A 19,945-nucleotide genomic window follows, 5' to 3' on the forward strand; every position below is an offset into this window, starting at 1 on the left:
CGGGAGCTTAAAGAGAGCACTGCCAGGACTGCTTGACTTTGCTCCATGATGTCTTGGACCTCAGCTAGGAAGACTCAAATGACTGGGGACTGAAACCATCCAGAGGCTTCTTCACTTCTTTGACACATGGGCTCTCTGAACTGCTTGACTTCCTCGTGGCACCAGGGTAGTTGGACTTTTTACATCTCCTTTTAACAACTCCTTTTTAACAGAGGAATTGTACTAGTCAGGGTTCTGCAGAGAAGCAGAACATACATATGCACATACACTCATATGTCGCCTAAGGACATTTTGTTCAATGATGGACCGTGTATGTGACAGTGGTCCCATAAGGTTATAATGGAGCTGAAAAATTTCTATCGCCCGGTGATGTCATAGCCATCATAACATCATAGCATAGCACATTACTCATGTGTTTGTGCAGACGCTGAAGTAAATGCTTACTGCACTGCCTGTCATATAAAAGTCTAGCAATACAATTATGTACAGAACATAACATTTGATAACGATAATAAATGACTATGTTACTGCTTTATGTATTTACTATATTTTAAATTGCTATTTTACAGTGTACTCCTCCTACTTATAAAAAAAGTTAACCATAAAACAGACTCAGGCAGGTCCCTCAGGAGGTGTTCAAAAGAAGGCATTGTTGGCTGGGCACGGTGGCTCATGCCTGTAATCCTAGCACTTTGGGAGGCCGAGGCGGGCAGAACACCTAAGGTCAGGAGTTCGAGACCAGGCTGACCAACATGGAGAAACCCCGTTGCTACTACAAATACAAAAATATCTGGGCGTGATGGTGCATGCCTGTAATCCCAGATACTGGGGAGGCTGAGGCAGGAGAATTGCTTGAACCAGGAGACAGAGGTTGCAGTGAGCCGAGATGGCACCACTGCCCTCCAGCCTGGGCAACAAGAACGAAGCTCCATCTAAAAAAAAAAGAAGGCATTGTTATCCTAGGAGATGACAGCTCCATGCATGTTATTGCCCTTGAAGACCTTCCAGTGGGACAGGATGTGGAGATGGAAGACAGTGATGTTGGTGTTGAAGATCCTGACCCTGTGTAGCCTTAGGCTAATGTGTGTGTTGTGTCTTAGTGTTTAACAAAAAAGTTTGAGAAGTGAAAAAAATTTTTTTAGATAGAAAGAAGCTTATGGAATAAGGATATAAAGAAAAAATATTTTTGTACAGCTGTAAATGTGTTTGTGTTTTAAGTTGTTATAAAAGAGTCAAATATCTAAAAATATGGAAAAGTTTACAAAGTGAAAAGTAACATTAAGCTAAGGTTACTTTATCATTTTAAAATAAATTTAGAGTAGCCTAATTGTACAGTGTCTAGTCTATAGTAGTGGACAGTAGTGTCCTAAGCCTTCACATTCATTCATCACTTACTCATTGATTCACCCAGAGCAACTTCCAGTCCTACAAGATCCATTCATGGCAAGTGCCCTCTACAGGTGGACCATTTCTTATCTTTATACCGTAATTTTTCTCTACTTTTTCTACATTTAGATATGTTTGGAAACACCAATACTTATCATTGTGTTACAGTTGCTTACAGTATTTGGTATAATAATGTGCTGTACAGGTTTGTAGCCTAGGAGCAATCAGCTATACCATCTTAGCCTAGGTGTGTAGTAAGCAATGCCATTCAGGTTAGTGTAAGGTCACCCTATGATGTTCGCACAGTGACAAAATTGCCTAACGATGCATTTCTCAGAACACATCCCTGTCGTTAAGCGAAGCATGACTATATATAATATATATATATTTATTTAAAATATATTTGTTATGAGGAATTGGCTCATGGGATTTTGGAGGCTGAGAAGTCCCATGAACTGCTGTCAGAAAAGCTGGTGGTATAATTCATTCAAAATCTAAAGGCCTGAGAACCCGGGGAACCCAGATGTAACCCCCAGTCTGAAGGCCAGAGAATGTGAGATGAGATACTCCAGCTCATCAGTGAGTCAGAAAAAAAGAGGCTCAAATTCCGAAATTCCTCCACCCTTGGTTCTATTCCGGTCCTGGAAGATGCTCGTCTGCCTCTGGGAGGGCAGTCTACTTGACTGAGCCCACCCATTCAAATACTAATCTCATGGAAATATCCACACAGATACACCCGGAAATAATGTTTATTCTGGGTCCTGACCGTCAGTCAAATTGACGCATAAAATTATCCACCACGAGAATGTTCCCAGTGAACAAGGTGAAAGTCAACTAGTGTCATTTCCACTGTCCTCTCTTGGTCAATGCAGTCATACATCTGCCCAGATCCATGGGAGGGACAAAAACTCCACCTCTCAGTGGGAGAAGTGTTGAAAACTTTTTAGCCTTTTTTTTTTTTTGAGATGGAGTCTCGCTCTGTCGCCCAGGCTGTAGTGCAGTGGCGCGATCTCGGCTCACTGCAAGTTCTGCCTCCCGGGTTCACGCCATTCTCCTGCCTCAGCCTCCCGAGTAGCTGGGACTACAGGCGCCCGCCACCACGCCCGGCTAATTTATTGTATTTTTAGTAGAGATGGGGTTTCACCGTGTTAGCCAGGATGGTCTCGATCTCCTGGCCTCACGATCCACCCGCCTTGGCCTCCCAAAGTGCTGGGATTACAGGCGTGAGCCACCGCGCCCTGCCAGCCATGTTTTAAAACTGCTGACACTCCCCACCTCAACCAAATTTTGCTGTTTCATCTCATGCAAACTTTTTCTTATAAACCGACTTTATTGAGGTAAAATTTACATGCCATAAAATTCACTCATGCTAAGTGAATAATTCAATGAGTTCTAGTAGAGTTACTGAGTTGTGCAACCATTACTATAATCCAGCTTTGGAACTTTTTCATTCCTCCCAATAAGATCCCTTGTGTCTGCTTATAGTTAATCCTGTTCTCAGCCCCAGGTAACCACTGATTTACTTTCTATTGCTCTAAATTTGCTTTCTCTTTGCACACAGACCATTTAAGGTAAAAGAAGCAGGGCTTGAACTTTGAAAAGAAGTCCCTCTGCTCTCACTCCTGCCACCATGCCTCCCTCACCACTACCATCTGATTCCTTTCCTCTCCTTGGGGGCTTAGTAATCCAGACTCTGGTGACCCATCTGGAAGGGAGTCCCAGGGCTCCTTATTTGTATAATAAGATGGGGCTGTCAATAGCACCTACATGTCGGATAGCGAGGAGGACTCTGTGCATGAATGAAGGTAAAGTGCTTTGAGCACGGCTTTGCACACAGTAGACCCTTCAAAACAGGGAGCCCTCTACAGTATTAGCTATTTATGTTCATCAGCATGAGAATGTTGGGGAGCGAGTATGAGAGTTGGCATTCTACAGAGGAGGAAACTGGAGACTGGAAGTCTCAGGGCTCATAAATGTTGGAGCAGGTTGGGCATGCAGCTCCTGACTCAAGAACATCTCAAGATGTTTCCTACTGAAACACAGGGTTTCGAAAAAGTTCCCATTGCCTGGGATACTCAGGTTCTTTGTATGCTTTAAGATATGTTTCTGAAAAAGTTTCATGTATATTAATTTATTTCAGGTGCCTCAATATAAGGGCAGGAGCAATCTAGAGTTTTCACTGCCCTCCACAAACAGGTATCAGGGGAAGCTGATTCCTTTCCAATCAGGGTTAATGAAAAAACACTCCTTAGAGGAATGGAAGCAGACTGGAGAGAGAGAGACACAGAGACAGAGAGAGAGAGAGAGAAACAAAGGATATTGAGTTTGGTCTGGGAAACTGAATTTACCCCACCCCCTCTTAGCTGGTAACTGAGTTCCTGTACCAGACTTGCCAGTGATTAGGTATATTACTTAAGCTCATGTAGCTTCAGCTATCCTATTTCCAGAGTGGGGATAATGAGGATTAGAGGTAAAGCATAAAAGCGCTTAATATTTGGTAAATGCAGGAGTCATTGTAGCTACCATGGCAGTCACCATTACCATCGTCACCTGGCCTATCAGCAGCTTTTGCACAGTACCTCACTCCTCAGATTCTTTCCTCACTTGGTTTCCGGGGGCTTCTCTCTTGGCTGTCTCCTACACTCCTGCCAACTCCACCACCACACCACCCCATCCATCACCACCACCATCATCATTGTCACCACCATTAGTATTTTCACCATTCAAGTTTTTATAAAACGTGCTCTTCCTCGGCCAATGGGAGGGGTGATTGCTGTTTGTATCACCCTTACCTGCACCCGCATCATTTCTTCTCCTTTCCTGTGGTTATTAAAGATGAATGATCTGTGCTTTGAGTGAGGACCATCCCTACATGCACTGTAGACCACATTCCCTCCTTCCTACCAATGTGGTATGCAGAATAAATGGCCCTCAGAGATGTTCACATCCCAGTCCCTGGAAACTGTGAATATGTTACTTTACATGGAAAAGGGGACTTTGCAAATATGATCGAAAACTTTCAGATGGGGAGTTATTCTGGATAATCACAAGGGTCCTTAAAAGATGGAAGAGGGAAGCAGAAGTTCAGAGTCAAAGATTTGAAGATGCTGTGCTCCTGGACTTGAAGATGGAAGAAGAAATGCAGTTGGCCTTCAGAAGCTGGAAAAGGTGAGAAACACATTCTCCCATAGAGCCTCTAGAAGGAACACAGCCCGGTCAGTATCTTGGTTTCAGCCTCAGAAGACCCAATTTTGGACTTTCGACTTCTGGAAACATAAGGGAATAAATTTATGTTGTTTTAAGGCACAATTTGTTGTGACTCATTCTAGCAGCAATAGGAAACTCATGCCCCAACAACTTTGCTCCAACAATTCCCCTTCTCTCCTGGACCATGTCTGTCTGGATACCCTCATTGTGCAAAGTCGTCTAGTAAAGAGAACATCCTGCGCGCCCACATCCCTCTTTGGACTCTCACTGCCTCCACTCCTCTCTTGAATGCACTTGCGTCATGAGCTTGTCCTTACACTCCACTGGGACTGTTCTTGTCAGGTGGCCTCTATGGGTCAGTTCTGAGTCTTCACCTTACCTGGCCTATCAGCAGCTTTTGCACAGTGCCTCACTCCTCAGATTCTTTCCTCACTTGGTTTCCAGGGGCTTCTCTCTCAGCTGTCTCCTACACTCCTGCCAACTCCTTCTCAGTTGCCATTGCTGATTCTTGTCCATCTTTCTAACTTCTAAATGTTGAAGGTCCCCACATCCAGCATCCGATCACTTCTTTTCTCTATTTGCATTTATTCCCTAGGTGGTCTTATTGGGTCTCATGGTTTCGAAGACCATTGAAAGGCTGAAGACTGCCCAATCTGGACCTGTGACCAGTGATCTCTTTTGAATACGTAGTCTCACAGCAGCTACCTGCTCCACGTCTCTACCTTGACACCTAAAGGGCTTCCCAGAGATGAAATGTCCGAAATCCAACTCCCGATTTTGAACACTCAGTCCCAGTACTGCCCCTCCTTCCAGAAAATAGCATCTCTGTGTTTCTAATTGGCGAGGCCCCATATTTTAGAGTCATCCTTAATGTTTTCTTAATGTTTTCACCATCCCTCATGATCCATCAGCAAATAGTATCAGATTTACCTCTCAGCATATACCCAGAATTTGACCATTTTTAACCATGGACACTACTCCTGAAGGTTTGATGGTCTGAACTCCCTTCTGCTCCCCCTCGTTCTTCCTAACTAGTCTTGTGAACTCTATTCTTGCCCTCTGACAGTCTAATTCTGAACCTAGCAGCAGATGGACTCTTTTATGATGCAAGTCATAGCATGACACTCTTCCACTTAAAACCTCCCAATGGTCCCGCTTTTACCTTAATCCCACTTAAGGTAAAAGTCAAAGTCCTTAGGACAGTGTGGTTGTCCCAGAGCTGTGCATCAGGTCTCCCTTCAACAGCACCTGCTGTGACGATGGTGGCTGGTGGACAGCCCCCAGCACTGCACCTTCAATTGCCAGGGTGTTCCTGCTGGGTCCACTCTCTGGGCTGTACCTGCCAATCACTCAGCCCGGTGAGGGTACTGAGCCAGCCAGGCCATTTCTGTTTGGGATGGGACTTGTCCACTGGGAGATCTGTGCTTGAGGGTCCCCATCACTCTGCCTGAGACGTTCTCTGGCCTGCACTGCTGCCGTGCCTCTTCCTCCACATCCTTCCTTCCTTCCCCCTTTCCTTCCAGAGGTGTCAGACTGGCAGCACTGTGGTCTGAGAGCACACCCTTCACGTCTCTGCTCACGTGCCTCCTTGTCTGAGAAATTCCCTGACTACTCTGGGAACTAGCAGTGCTGCCCCTCTTTTTCCACTCCCCCGGGCCTGGTTTATGTTTCCTCATATTGCTCATCATCAGCTGACGTAGTCCTATCTGCTTGATTATAATTGCCTGTCTCTCCCAAGAGGGTGCATGTTCCATGGGATGGTCTGTTTGTCTGTTTTGTTCATTGCAGCATTCTCAGCACCAGAACAGTGCCAGGCACTCAGGTGAAAGCCTAACATATACTTGTCCAATAAATGACAAATCGAATGACAAAACTCTTGGGTTTTATTCTAGCTGATATCTAGGGAAAATTATCTTGAGACCAGAGTGCAGGTCAGCTGGACCTTACCTAAAGATCTCTCTCTCTCTCTCTTTTTTTATTAGCAACTTTAGTGAGATATAATTCTCATGCCATACCATTCACACATTTAAATCACTCAATTCAATGGTTTTTAGTAGAATCTGAGTGTGCAACTATCACCATAGTCAATTTTTGAACATCACCTCCTAGTCTTCCCCTCACTACCTAGTCCGAGGCCATCCTAAATCAATGTAATCCCTGTGTCTATGATTTGCCTGTTCTGGATATTTTATATAAATGGAATCGTATAATATATGGCCTTTTCTGTCTGGCTTCTTTTACTTAGAATAGTGTTTTCAAGCTTCATTCATGTTGTAGCATGTGTCAGGAGTTGATTCTTTTTTATGGTTAAATACTATTCCACTCTGTGGTTACACCATATTTTTGCTTGTCCATTCATCAGATGATGGGCATTTGGGTGGTTTTCACTTTTTGGCTAATATGGATAATGCTGCTGCTATGAACATTCAGTTATAGGTTTTTGTGTGAACACTTGTTTTCATTTCCTTTGGTTATATACCTAGGAGTGGAACTGCTGGGTCATAAGGTAACCATATATTATTTAACTTTCAGTAGAACTGTCAGACTGTTTTTCAAAGTGGCTACACCATTCTAATGATCCCTTACTACTTGAATGATCTTTAAATTCTACCCTTGACTACCTATATGATTTTAACAATTAATACAATTTAGAGCAGTCCCCAGTGTTCCTCTTAGATACAGGACTTTAAAAATGGAATTTAATCAAAGAAATTGAATGGCTTGCCACTAGTGCTGGCACTCAGTGCTCTGGAATTCATTTGGCAGCCAGATATATGGAATCTATAATATGTTAATCGGGAAGGCAGAGTGGTGCCCTCACCAGGGAAGGCCTTTCAATTTCAGCAGCATTTACTTATTGATTGTGAAAACTCCAGGGGAAGAGGGGGCGGCTTTCCCAGACGCTTTCCTGTTGTCTTCTTTAATGCTGTCTAATTTTTAAAATGGGCCCAGGATGTGCCAAGAGGGCCAAATTCAAAGTGGGGATGGTGGTAGCACCTTGGCTTTGTGCTTCTTCTCGGCAGGGATCTCCAGTGCGAATGCCTTTTGGTATAAAGACACTGCACAGCAATGTCCAAGTGACTGCAAAGTTAGGCTTCTCCCCAGTACAGACACAGTCTTCTGGAAGGAGTGCAGCTGTGAACTCAGAGACACATGCAAATGTAAGTCTGACTCTGCTAGAAGAGCCCCAAGAGCTCAGTCTCCAAAGGCAGTAACGGGGCCAGGGAAGGACTCTGTGCGGTCCAATTTATTGATTCAAATGTACTATGCAATAAAACGACACAAGCAACAGATGATCACATTTGCTATAAACATGAGAACAACTCAAAACGAGAGTGAAAGGTGAAAATGCCCCTTCGTATTCCTCCTACAGCCTCTCTGCCCTTACTAGCCCCCAACGGCCTGCCCTGCTTCGATCACCCTTAGCAGAGGAGTGGGCATCCTGCCACACCTCTTCCAAAACATCTACATCTGAAGGTTATTTTTTTGTCCCCAGTGTCTGAAGGGGTGTGCCTGTCATCTCTTACCTGAAGGACCCCTTATTGCTATTAACTGATCCCTAAAGTATTCCAAGTTCAGATAATGATACTAAATATTTCCTAATGTTCCCTATGGGGTGTCTTTTAGCCCAGCCAAGTGGGAGAAGTGCTCTTAAGTCTCACTATGCCCTTCTTCCTTGTCTACTCTTCAGTCAGGCTCTTGTCCATCTGCCACAGACTCTAGGGACAAGGCTGGAAGATACACTCCTGGCCCCATCCTTGGATGGTCATGGTAGGTCACATCCTGTACATCCTTTGGAGAAAAGCACCTACATGCCAGTCAATGTCTCCTGCTCTACTGATTGCCTTTGGTGTGCTATTGAACTAAAAGCCCCTTTCTCGTTTCCCAGGGGTGAGGATGGGATTGAGCAAAGGGGATGGAAGGGAGTGAATTCTGTTCTGTCTCACACACATGTATATGCACAGACACATGCACATACTTTTGTATAGTTTTTTTTTACATAAATGTGATTATGTTTTGAGAATTGTTTTGCAACTAGCTTCCCCACCCCACACAATATTATGTCTTGGAGACTGTATGTTAGTACTCATTCTTTTTAAGCACTGCCTGGTGGTCCGTAGTGTGGGTGTCCATATTTTATGTAACCAGTGTGTTGAGCAAGCATGACTAGAGGGCTATAATCCAAATACAACTTCATTTTACTTCTCACTATCTCTTCAAATGTTGTCAGGGAAGAGTTTCTCTCCATGTCTTAGATAAAAACTCAGGTGGTCCCATGACTAGGTCATTTATTCATAGATCTCTTTAAGCAGCAGAACAATATTTCTCCCACCCCCCAGGTTTTTTGCAGTATAACTGACAAATTAAAATCATATCTATTTAGGGTGCACAGTGTGATGTTTTGACATGTGTATACACTGTGAAATGATTAAATCAAGCTAAGTAACATATCCATTACCTCACATGTTTATCCTTTTTTTTTGGGTGAGAATGCTTACAATACAATCTACTCTTAGCAATTTTCAAGTGTACAATACAGTATGGTCAGCTATAGTCACCATTCTGCACATTAGATTTCTAGAGCTTCACGTATAGCTAAAAGTTTGTACCTCTGACTGATGTCACTCCATTGGTGACCCCCAAGCCCTAGGCAACTAGCATTCTATTCTCCGCTTCTATGAGTTCAATTCTTTTTAGATTCCACATATAAGTGAGATCATGCAGTATTGGTCTTTCTGGGTCTGGCTTATTTCACTTAGCATAATGTCCTCCAGGTTCATCCATATATATTTTTTTGATTTTGAGATGGAGTCTTGCTTTGTCACCCAGGCTGGAGTACAGTGGCGCGATCTCAGCTCACTGCAACCTCTGGCTCCCAGGTTCAGGTGATTCTCTTACCTCAGCCTTCTGAGTAGCTGGGATTACAGACACCTGCCACCACACCCAGGTAATTTTTGTATTTTTAGTAGAGATGGGTTTTGCCACGTTGGCCAGGCTGGTCTTGAACTTCTGACCTCAGGTGATCCACTCACCTCAGCCTCCCAAAGTGCTGGGATTACAGGCATGAGCCACTGCACCCAGGTGGTTCATCCATATTATTGCAAATGATAGCGTTTTCTACTTGTTTAGGTGGAAAAATACTCTATTGTATAAATAACAGTTTTCTTTATCCATTCATCCATTGCTGCACACTTATGTTGCTTCCTTTGCTATTGTGACTAATGCTAATGCTGAAATAAACATGGGAGTGCAGATAACTCTTCAAGATATTGATTTTGTTTCTTTTGTATATATACCCAGAAGTAGGATTGACAGATCTTACAGTGGTTATATTTTTAACTTTTTGGGGAACCTCCATACTGTTTTTCATAATGGCTGTGCCAATTTACATTCCCATCAACAGTGTTCCAGGGTTTCCTTTTCTTAACACCCTTGTCAACACTTGTTATAGCAAAACAGTCTTGATTCAGAAATTAGAATGTGTAATCCAACATGTTAACTTTTTATTCCTGTCTCCTGCACCTGCCTGGCTGTGGCATGGGTGTGGTTGGGCCACCAGCCTTTGGAAAGGAAGTGTTGGCGGAGTGGTCACTTTCTTCTTTCTTTCTTGTTACCTCATCCAGGGTTAAACATGGGAAGGGAGGAGAAGAAAGAGAGCATAAAGTTCCACGTTGACTGATCCTGTCTCTTTTTTTTTTTGAGACAGAGTCTCGCTCTGTCACCCAGGCTGGAGTGCAGTGGCGCAATCTCGGCTCACTGCAAGCTCCGCCTCCTGGGTTCACGCCATTCATTCTCCTGCCTCAGCCTCTCCGAGTAGCTGGGACTAGAGGCGCCCGGCACCAAGCCCGGCTAATTTTTTTGTATTTTTTAGTAGAGACGGGGTTTCACTGTGGCTTGATCCCCTGACCTCGTGATCCACCCACCTCGGCCTCCCAAAGTGCTGGGATTACAAGCGTGAGCCACCGCGCCCGGCAGACTGATCCTGTCTCAAGATGACGTTGAGTCCACTTTCAGGGGCTCCTCCGACTTCAGCTCCTCTGATGGAGCAGAGTGTTGGGAATCTCTGGCTGCTGCTTTCCCCGGGGCCCTTGTTTCCTGCAGTCCTCTCCACAAGTCCTGGCTTGTTAGAGACCCTCCACCCTTTCAGGTGACCCTTCAGGCTGGCTCTCTCTTGAATGGCACACCTCTGGGTCACACGAAGCCCTCACATATCCTTGCCTGACACATTCTGGGAGCACCAGCCATCCCACAGCAGCCACATTCCCCAGGCCCCAACACTGAAGCTGCTCCCTTTCACTTGCCTCTGGATTTCCTGGACAGGATTCAGACTGTGTTTCCCAACCCTAGGGACACAGAGCAAGCTCTCTCCGAGTGTTGACTGGGAAGTATGTCTCTCTAGATGTCTGGTGAAGAGGAAGTGCCCACTTTCCTCTGCATGAGGTCTGTCTCATAGACTTCAATGGGGCTCTCCAAACATCCTTCTCATTAAATCCCTCTTCAGCTCTTTTAGCGCCCTCTGTGTTTGGGAAGGAGTCTCAGGATCCTGCAATCGCTGTGCAGACTCCACTTGGGCGGTTCTCACAGCTGATCTTTCACGGAGTCTCCTGCTTGTGTGCTCTCAGTTGTCTCTTGGCACCTCAGTCAAAACTCCTGATTTAGTACCGATCACATGATGCATCCGTTTCCCTACTAGTGAACATTTTGGTTGTTCTTTTAAATTTTTTTCCTTTGTTATATAAATACCACTGCTGTGAATATCATTTTGGAAAAATCTTGGTGCATAAGTGCAGCTATCTTTTTTTGACTGGATTCCACAAAATTCTGACAGTCTTGGTCGTTTGCTTTCTTAGCTCACACGAAGATTTAGGAACTGCTTAGCAGAAATGTCTCTGTGTGAACATGTTTGTGCCTGTGTGTGCATGTGAGTGCACATGTGTGCCTGTGTCTGTAGACTGGATTGGTGATTGATAGTTAAGAGAAATAAAGGTGTGGAGTAGGACAGAATATAGGACATCTCTGAGCTGCAGACAGATCTACGCAGCCACCTGAGCCACTGTGGTGTTGGGGCAACAACTTCCCTGCCTGGGCAGCTCACAGGGACAGCACTGGGCAGCCAGCATGACACTTCTGGGGTGTCAGTGGCAGCATGGCCAGACACATTTTAATAAGGCATGGAGCAAATGCTGTAAACCTGTCACAAAGATTTCTAGAGGAATAGGACTGCTAATAAATTGCTGATATCAGGAATAGATAATATTTAAAAGACTTTAAAAGTAAGAGATTGAAACGGTAAGTTTCAGTTTTTAGAAAATTTGATTATAGGAATTCACTTATTCCCTGATAGTGTAAATAAGCACTATTATTATTATTATTTTTTTTGAGATGAAGTCTTTTTCTGTTGCCCAGGCTAGAGTGCAGTGGCGTGATCTCAGCTCACTGCAACCTCTGCCTCCCGGGTTCAAGTGATTCTCCTGCCTCAGCCTCCTGAGTAGCTGGGATTACAGGTGTCCGCCACCAGGCCTGGCTAATTTTTGTATTTTTAGTAGAGATGGGGTTTTGCCATATTGGCCAAGCTGGTCTCGAACTCCTGACCTCAGGTGATCCACTCACCTCAGCCTCCCAAAGTGCTGGGATTACAGGCATGAGCCACTGCACCCAGGTGTTTCATCCATATTATTGCAAATGATAGGGTTTTTGCAATGATAGGGTGGTAAACCACCCACCTCGGCCTCTCAAAGTGCTGGGATTACAGGCAGGAGTCACCGTGCCTGGCCCAAATAAGCAAATAACAAATGACACTGAGAGCTGCATAGGGTTATTTATTTGTTTATTTTTGGTATCCAATTGATTCTCGTCGATCATATAATCCTTCATAGATAAACTTGAGGCCTATGTATTCTCACTGTGTCATTCAAAAGCATCATGTCTGACCATAAAAAGATGCTAAAAAGCAAAGACTTTATGCATCTACAATATGACCCTGCTGTTCTACTTCTAGGCATTTACGAAAGAGAAATGAAAACATATACTCACACAAAGTCTTTGACATGAATGTTCTCAGCGGCTTTATTCATAATAGCTAAAAACTGGAAACAGTCCAAATGTCCATCAACAGGTGAATGGGTATAAAAATGCAGTTTTTCCATACAATAGAAAACCACTCAGCAGCAAATAAGAATGAAGTACTGATACATGCAAGGATGTGGATGAATCTCAAAATCATTATGCTGAGTGAAAGAAGCCAGGCACAGAGTTCACTCTGTATGCTTCCATTTATAGAAAATGCAACCTAATTTACAGTGACAAAAAGTAGAAGAGTGGTTGCCTGCAGATGGAGGGAGACGGAAGTGTGGATTGCAACAGGGTACAAGGAATCTTTTGGAGGTGATAGAAATATCGGGTGTTTTGATTGTGGTGGTGGTGGTTTCTGCGGCGTGTACAACTATCAAAACTTCTGGAATTGTACCCTTTAAATGGATGCAGTTTATTGTATGTAAATTATTTCTCAATAAACTTGAGGAGGAAAAAATAATACAGTCTTTCTTGAAATCTAGTTTGATTACCTTTTGATTTGATATAAGAATTAAGGGCAATAGATGTCAAATGCCCAGGACAGAGCCTGGTACACAGTGCTAGGAAAATGACAGATGTTACTGTATCACCACGGAAATAGACATGTCCACAAATGTGTTTTATGTGTACTTGTGTTCCCAGGACCTCTCTGGATGCCCAACACATTGTTGGTCTTCTATAAATGATTTTTGGTGAATGAAAGAGATTTTAGGTCATATCAACGAAATCTTTTTGTTTGTTTTTTTTTTTGAAGCGGACTCTCGCTCTATCGCCCAGGCTGGAGTGTAGTGGCATGATCTCGGCTCACTGCAACTTCTGCCTCCCAGGTTCAGGCAATTCTCCTGTTTCAGCTTCTTGAGTAGCTGGGACTACAGGTGCATGCCACCGTGCCTGGCTAATTTTTGTATTTTTAGTAGACACAGGCTTTTGCCATGTTGGCCAGGCTGTTCTCGAACTCTTGACCTCAGGTGATCCACCTGCCTCAGCCTCCCAGTGTTCTCAGATTACAGGCATGAGCCACTGTGCCCAGCCATATGTATCAGTCTTAATTCACACCATGATTAGGGCCCGAGGGCAGGGAGGGAATGAAGAATTCTGGTTGAAAAATTCTATGGGCAGTAGAGAGAAAGTGCTAGGGACACTGGAAAGGCTGCCTCAGTTTTCCTCTTCAGAAGTCCATCTCTGCAAGTGCATTCCTGTGCCTGCTGCATAATGTGTAGAACTGGGGGCTCACAGAGGGAGCTGGAGCAGTGTGACAGATACTGCCTGCCATGTTCTCCCAGAGCTGCCTGCAGGAAAGAAGAGCTTTTTCTGTGCACTACTTGGGCAGGGGATTATGTGCCTGTGTAGCAACTTCATCTCCCAAGCATAAAATATTGATAGTCTTGGTGCTGGACGGAGACCTGGAGACACCCCCTGGAAGGTACTGTTTGCCAGCAGGTGGTGAATGATTGATGAGTGGGAAATAAAATATTGATGTTCTGAGTCGCACATCAGGCCTGTTTCCACCCAATGGGGCTTGCGTCTTGTGTTATTAAAGGCAAAAATTCAGAGAATGGGTTACTTTGCCTCTGCTTGGGACATGAGAGCTTTTGGCCTGCTGTGACTTGGACATACCCCCGAATATTAAGACTGAGGACCTCTGGAAACTTGGTAGATGGATGTTGGAATCAACATCCTACTTTCCTGGAAATCCTACTTTCCCTGGGTCTGTAAAAGTTATAGTAACAGCTTTGTCAATGCATTCTTCTTCTTACAGAAATTATGTTGATCAAAGTTGTGCATGCACATAATTTATTTTTATTTTATTTTATTTTTGAGACGGAGTTTCGCTCTTGTTGCCCAGGCTGGAATGCAATGGTGCGATCATCTCAGCTCACTGAAACCTCCACCTCCCGGGCTCAAGCGATTCTCCTGTCTCAGCCTCCCAAGTAGCTGGGATTACAGGCGCATGCCACCATGCTCAGCTAATTTTTGTATTTTTAGTAGAGGCGGAGTTTCATCAAGCTGGTCAGGCTGGTCTCGAACTCCTGACCTCAGGTGATCCACCTGCCTTGGTCTCCCAAAGTGCTGGGATGACAGGCATGAGCCGCTGCGCCTGGCCACAACAAAGACTCAAAATCAGTCAGTGTTAGTGTTTGGACTTTACTTCTTTGCATCTAGATGTTAACTCTCAAATCTCCAAGACAAACAACAAAGGATCAGCAGGGATGGACCCAGGTTCTTTTTCTTCAGCTGTTCCCAGGAGAGTTTGGCCGCCAGTCTTCCTGGGATTGGTCCCGGAGGTGGGCTTTGCATGCACATAATTTAAAGAGACAAATAGATCTACAGGAAAAACCGCCTTCTCCTATGCACCCTGGTTCCCCTCCATTTGATCCTCTCCACAGGTAAGCACTTTCAAAATGTCTTTAAGCTGATTATTTTTATAAAAAACAAATAACATGTTTCTATTGCTACTTCTCTTTTTTTTTTTTTTTTTTTTTTGAGACAGAGTCTCACTCTGTTAGCCAGGCTGGAGTGCAGTGGTGGGATCATAACTCACAGTAACCTTGAACTCTTGAGCTCAAGCGATCCCCCCACCTCAACCTCCCAAGTAGCTGGGAGTACAGGCATGCACCACCATGCCCGGATAATTTAAAAAAAAAAATTTCTAGTAGAGATGGGGTCTCAGTATGTTGCCCAGGCTGGTCTTGAACCCCTGGGCCCAAGTGGTCCTCTTGCTTTGGCCTCCCAAAGTGCTGGGATTACAGGTGCGAGCCACTGTGCCTAGCCACTAATTGTTGACTTTAACAATTTTCTCTCTCTCTTTCTTTCTTCTTTCTTTCTTTCTTTCTTCTTTCTTTCTTCCTTCCTTCCTTCCTTCTTTCTCTCTCTCTTTCTTTTCTTTCTTTCTTTCTTTCTTTCTTTCTTTCTTTCTTTCTTTCTTTCTTTCTTTCTTTCTTTCTTCTTTCTTTCTTTCTTCTTTCTTTCTTTCTTCTTTCTTTGTCTCTCTCTCTTTCTCTCTCTCTTTCTTTCTGAGATGGAGCAACTGTGTTGCTCAGGCTGGAGTGCAATGGTGCAATCTTGGCTCACTGCAACCTCTGCCTCCTGGGTTCAAGCAATTCTCCTTCCTCAGCCTCCCAAGTAGCTGGGATTACAGAAACATGCCACCACGCCTGGCTAATTTTTGTACCTTTAGTAGAGATGGGGCTTCACCATGTTGGCCAGGCTGGTCTTGAACTTCTGACCTCAAGTGATCCACCCGCCTCAGCCTCCCAAACTGCTGGGATTACAGGCATAAGCCACTATGCCCAGCCAACTTTAACAATTTTCGAATGATGTATGGACAGCTTTGTTGAAGATGAGGTAAGGATTTGATTCATTTATCCCACAACATAAATACAAACACCCTTCTGTGCTCTCCATTTCCCCGATATAATTATACTAGAATTTTGGTTACATCATTATTTGGTATTTACATTATTATGAAAATGTGAAGACATCAATAGGTGAGCAAGTAGTACACTAAGATTACACTTACTTTCTTAGGTTGCTTTCTGTTTTACCTTGGAGTTAAGAAACATCTCGTTTTGGGTTTTTTGCTGAATGTTCCATCGGCTTATCATTCGTTCAACCTCTAAACTCCTTGCCAATTATCTAAATTTGTCCTCAAGATGTTCGGATGTGTCAGCTATCCTATCAGCTTTATCTCCTGAGATCTGCTGATTTTCTCCAAGATCAACTGGTCGTCCTTTGGTCTTGGTGCACAGTGTCATTGTAGGGTCTTTCCGCATTATCCAAGGGATGCCCTCACCCCTTTCCTGTGCTGTGTCTCAAGGCTTTTTTTTTTTTTTTTTTTTGTGGGTACTTGCTTATTTTGGTGAACACAGGCTTCATCAGCTTCCTGAGAAATAGTGCCAGGCAGTCACAGTATTTTTTTCAGGAGATGATTTTCATATGTTTATGATAGTTTAGCTGAGTATGGAATTTTAAATAGGAAGTTGTTTTCTTTCATAATTTTGAAGGCTTTGCTTTATTATTATCTTCTACCTTTTGAAAAGTTTGAAACCATCTGACTTTTTAAAATTCCTTGTTTTTGGTGACATTTGAATTCTATGAAAGCTTGTAGACTCTTGTCTTTGTACCCAGAGATTTAAAATTTATGATAAAGTGTCTTTGTTTGGGTCTAGCTCATCACTTTAGAGGTATTAGTTGAGCCAGCTCTTTTTAAAAAATCAACTTTATTGAGGTTTAATTTGCATACAACAAATGCAAACATTTTAAGTGAACAATTTCATGAGTTTTGACAATTGTATAAAAGACTCACTCTTCTAATTCATTAGTTCTGAAACATTTCTAGAATTATTTCTTTGATACTTTTTTCCCTTACTGTTTTCTTTGTTCTTTCTTTTTTGGAATTTCTATTGTTTGGATATTGGACATCCTGGAACAATCTTCTAATTTTCTTGTCTTTTCTCTGTGTCAGGGAAAAGAGTTTTGGGATCCTATTTAGTGTACTCTTCGTGGTTATCTGATTCTATAAAGGCCTCCACCTCCACTGTCTTTGAGCTAAAGTTGTGGAAAACTGAGAGTAATGTAAATGACTCCCTTTCATAGAGATGCAAATATACTTTGTCTGGTGCAGCTGCAAATTGATATCCCTCTTTCCCCAAGAAGCTAGTTTTGCATCGATTAACATATTCACTTCAGCATTCTCTATTGTCTATGTGTCTGCTCTTTGATTTCTCCACCAAACCATTTGTAACATCTTACTCATTCTCTTAATAATTGATGGGTTAAATAAAATCTTTGACATGTGGTAATTTTAACGTCTCAACTTTTTACATTTTTCAGTCTCTATCTTTTCACTCTACTCTGGGATATTTTCTTAACTTTATATTCCAAACTTTCTACTGTATTTCTTATATGTGCTATCATATTTTTAATTTCCAAGAGCTCTTTTTGTTTCCTGAATGAGAACTTAGAAAAAGAAAACTCTTTTTATTTCATGGGTAGAACACTTGATCTTATTTAGCTGAGGATATTAAGGACAGTTGATTTTGATGTTATCTTCTCTTGCATAGTTTTGTTTCTTCCAATTTGCTTTACTCTGTTTTGGCATCTGGTGTTCTTGTTGGATGATTTACTCAGATGTCTGGCAACTTTCCCTGTTTACTCCTGATTAGTAGTGGGGGCTGTGAGACTGACAGGTGGTTTGGACACTGTGCATGGTTGCCAACACAGGCTGATCTGGCTGGGCTGTTCCACTGAGGAGCCTCTGACATCAGCATCTTTGGGTCTTTTTCTCAGAGAAGACCTTCTCCATCTCTGGTCTAGCATATTTGCACCTAGCTGACAGCGCCCTGTGAGCCTCTGAATTCTATTTGTAAATGCCCACTTCACTATTTTTAAGAAAATAGTTTTCTCCACCCTGGACTATGCCTGGTGCCTTTGGTCTAAAGACCCTTTGCTTTATCCTCTCCAGAGAAGAAGGCTCCAGGTTTCTGCTTGGTGATGCGGAGCAGTCCCAGGCTGTGTGGAGCTGGGAAGGTTACTAGCTTTTGTATAAACATTTTATTCATCCTTCTGTCTTCAGCCCTATTTTTCTGCCACTTCCAGAGGTATTAGGTACCTCTAATTCTTCAATCTTTTAGGGGCAGTGCAGGGTAATTTGGGTGTTTCCTGGCTCCAGCAAATGATTCTGTGCTCTTGAACTTTCTAAATCCATTCTCACTCATTCATCTTGCCTTCCAGTTTCCAAAATTTGGATGCAGTGATTTCATCTTCTGTTTGCTCTGTCTTCATGGCTTTATGTTTTTTAAAAATTCATTTCTAATTGTTTTAGGAGGGTTTTGGAGGGAATAAAAGTAAAAATGTCACCGAATGAACCCAGCCTCATCTAAGCAATTGGAATTTTACTTTTCCATTTTCTTTTTCTTTCGTCTCTTTATCTATAGGCACAGCTGCTTGAAGAAACTAGGCACTGCAAGAGCTTTGTGACCCCTTGCCAAATACCAGAAGAAGATAAGACCTGCGCGGAACTGGTGCAGACCGGAACAAGTGACCCTTAGTTACCTTTAGATGATGAACATATCATTATAATGCTGAAATCGCCTCCTCTAAAAGAAAATCTCTACCATTTTGTAAACATGCGGTGTGTGGAGAATTATGTTTGGGACTGCACCTGAGTGTCTGGAACTCCACCCTGCACGCGTACATCTCTCCCGGCCCGCATTTAACTCTAAGATTCCCCGGCCTCCCAACACTCCGGGGGTGGGGAATATGCCTTCAGAGCAAGAGCTACCCCTTCTCCATTCTCTGGCCATTGAATAAAACCTGATTGCTTTTTCTTTCTTTCTTTCTTTTTTTTTTTTCCAAGTGGATGTTCTTTCTTTGCAACCTATACAAAGTAGGGGAAAAAAAAACTCAGTTTACCAGTGACAAAGGAAGGTGTTTATTTTTTAACCTTTTCTTGGGATTTTAATGCCTCTTTTACTTCAGTTTTCATTTCTTCAGTTTACCTGGTATCAAAAGGCAGTATTATATTATTAAAAGGCACAGGAAATGGCACTAGGCAGAGATAAGTTAGAATTCTGTGTTCCCTACTTTTGAGCTGCGTAATATTGCTCAGGCTATTCCATGTTTCTCAGCTCGAGTACAGTCATTTGTAAAGTACTCATTGTAGTCAAAGTGATTGGAAAGTAATAATACTATTTGGGGTTGTGATGTGGATTAAAGATAATGTATATAACTTGCCTGACTCTCCAATTCTGTTTGCTTTGATATATTCTTTCCTTTGACATATTCTTTCCCACTACTCCTGAGAATGTCAAATTTAGGACCAGCACTTCCTGCAGAATTTTAGTAATATGCCTTCACCAAGAGCAGGCAACATGTATTTGGTGGCTGGTGCATGAAACGTGAAAGACTCTCTTTCCTAAAGCAGACATGTTCATAATCTAGTGGGCATCTGTCAGCCAGCTACAGTGTTTGAAAGCGGGAGGAGTTTGGACTGTGGCTCCAAACTTTCTTGGTGCTTCTGCTCAGTCTCCCATGGGACAATTTTACTTCCACCATTTTGGACTCTGAAGCCTGCAAAGAAGCTTCTGGCTGCCATATTGTTTTGCCTCTCGTTTCCAAATTGAGTCTCTCATGCAACTAAACTCAATCGTATTCCATCAGAGGCAGCAGAGATTATTTGAATCTGCTTGAAGTTTCCATTGTTTTCTTTTTTACACTCTGATATCTTTTTGCCTCCCTCTTCTGTGGAAGTGATTTTTTTCCTGCCCTCTGAGAAGGC

The 19,945-nt window shown here is 43.0% G+C and overlaps 1 long non-coding RNA gene across 1 annotated transcript; it reads left to right on the forward strand.

Moving 5' to 3' along the window:
- The first annotated feature begins 7 nt into the window (after nt 1-7).
- LOC131382425 (uncharacterized) lies at nt 8-18,892 on the forward strand. Its single transcript, XR_009211895.1, has 3 exons — nt 8-166; nt 14,902-15,053; nt 18,603-18,892. It is a non-coding gene; the product is annotated as an uncharacterized LOC131382425 (long non-coding RNA).
- The last annotated feature ends 1,053 nt before the right edge of the window (nt 18,893-19,945 follow it).

This window comes from Hylobates moloch, unplaced genomic scaffold (genome assembly GCF_009828535.3).
Source record: "Hylobates moloch isolate HMO894 unplaced genomic scaffold, HMol_V3 SCAFFOLD_24, whole genome shotgun sequence".
Lineage (NCBI taxonomy): Eukaryota > Metazoa > Chordata > Mammalia > Primates > Hylobatidae > Hylobates > Hylobates moloch.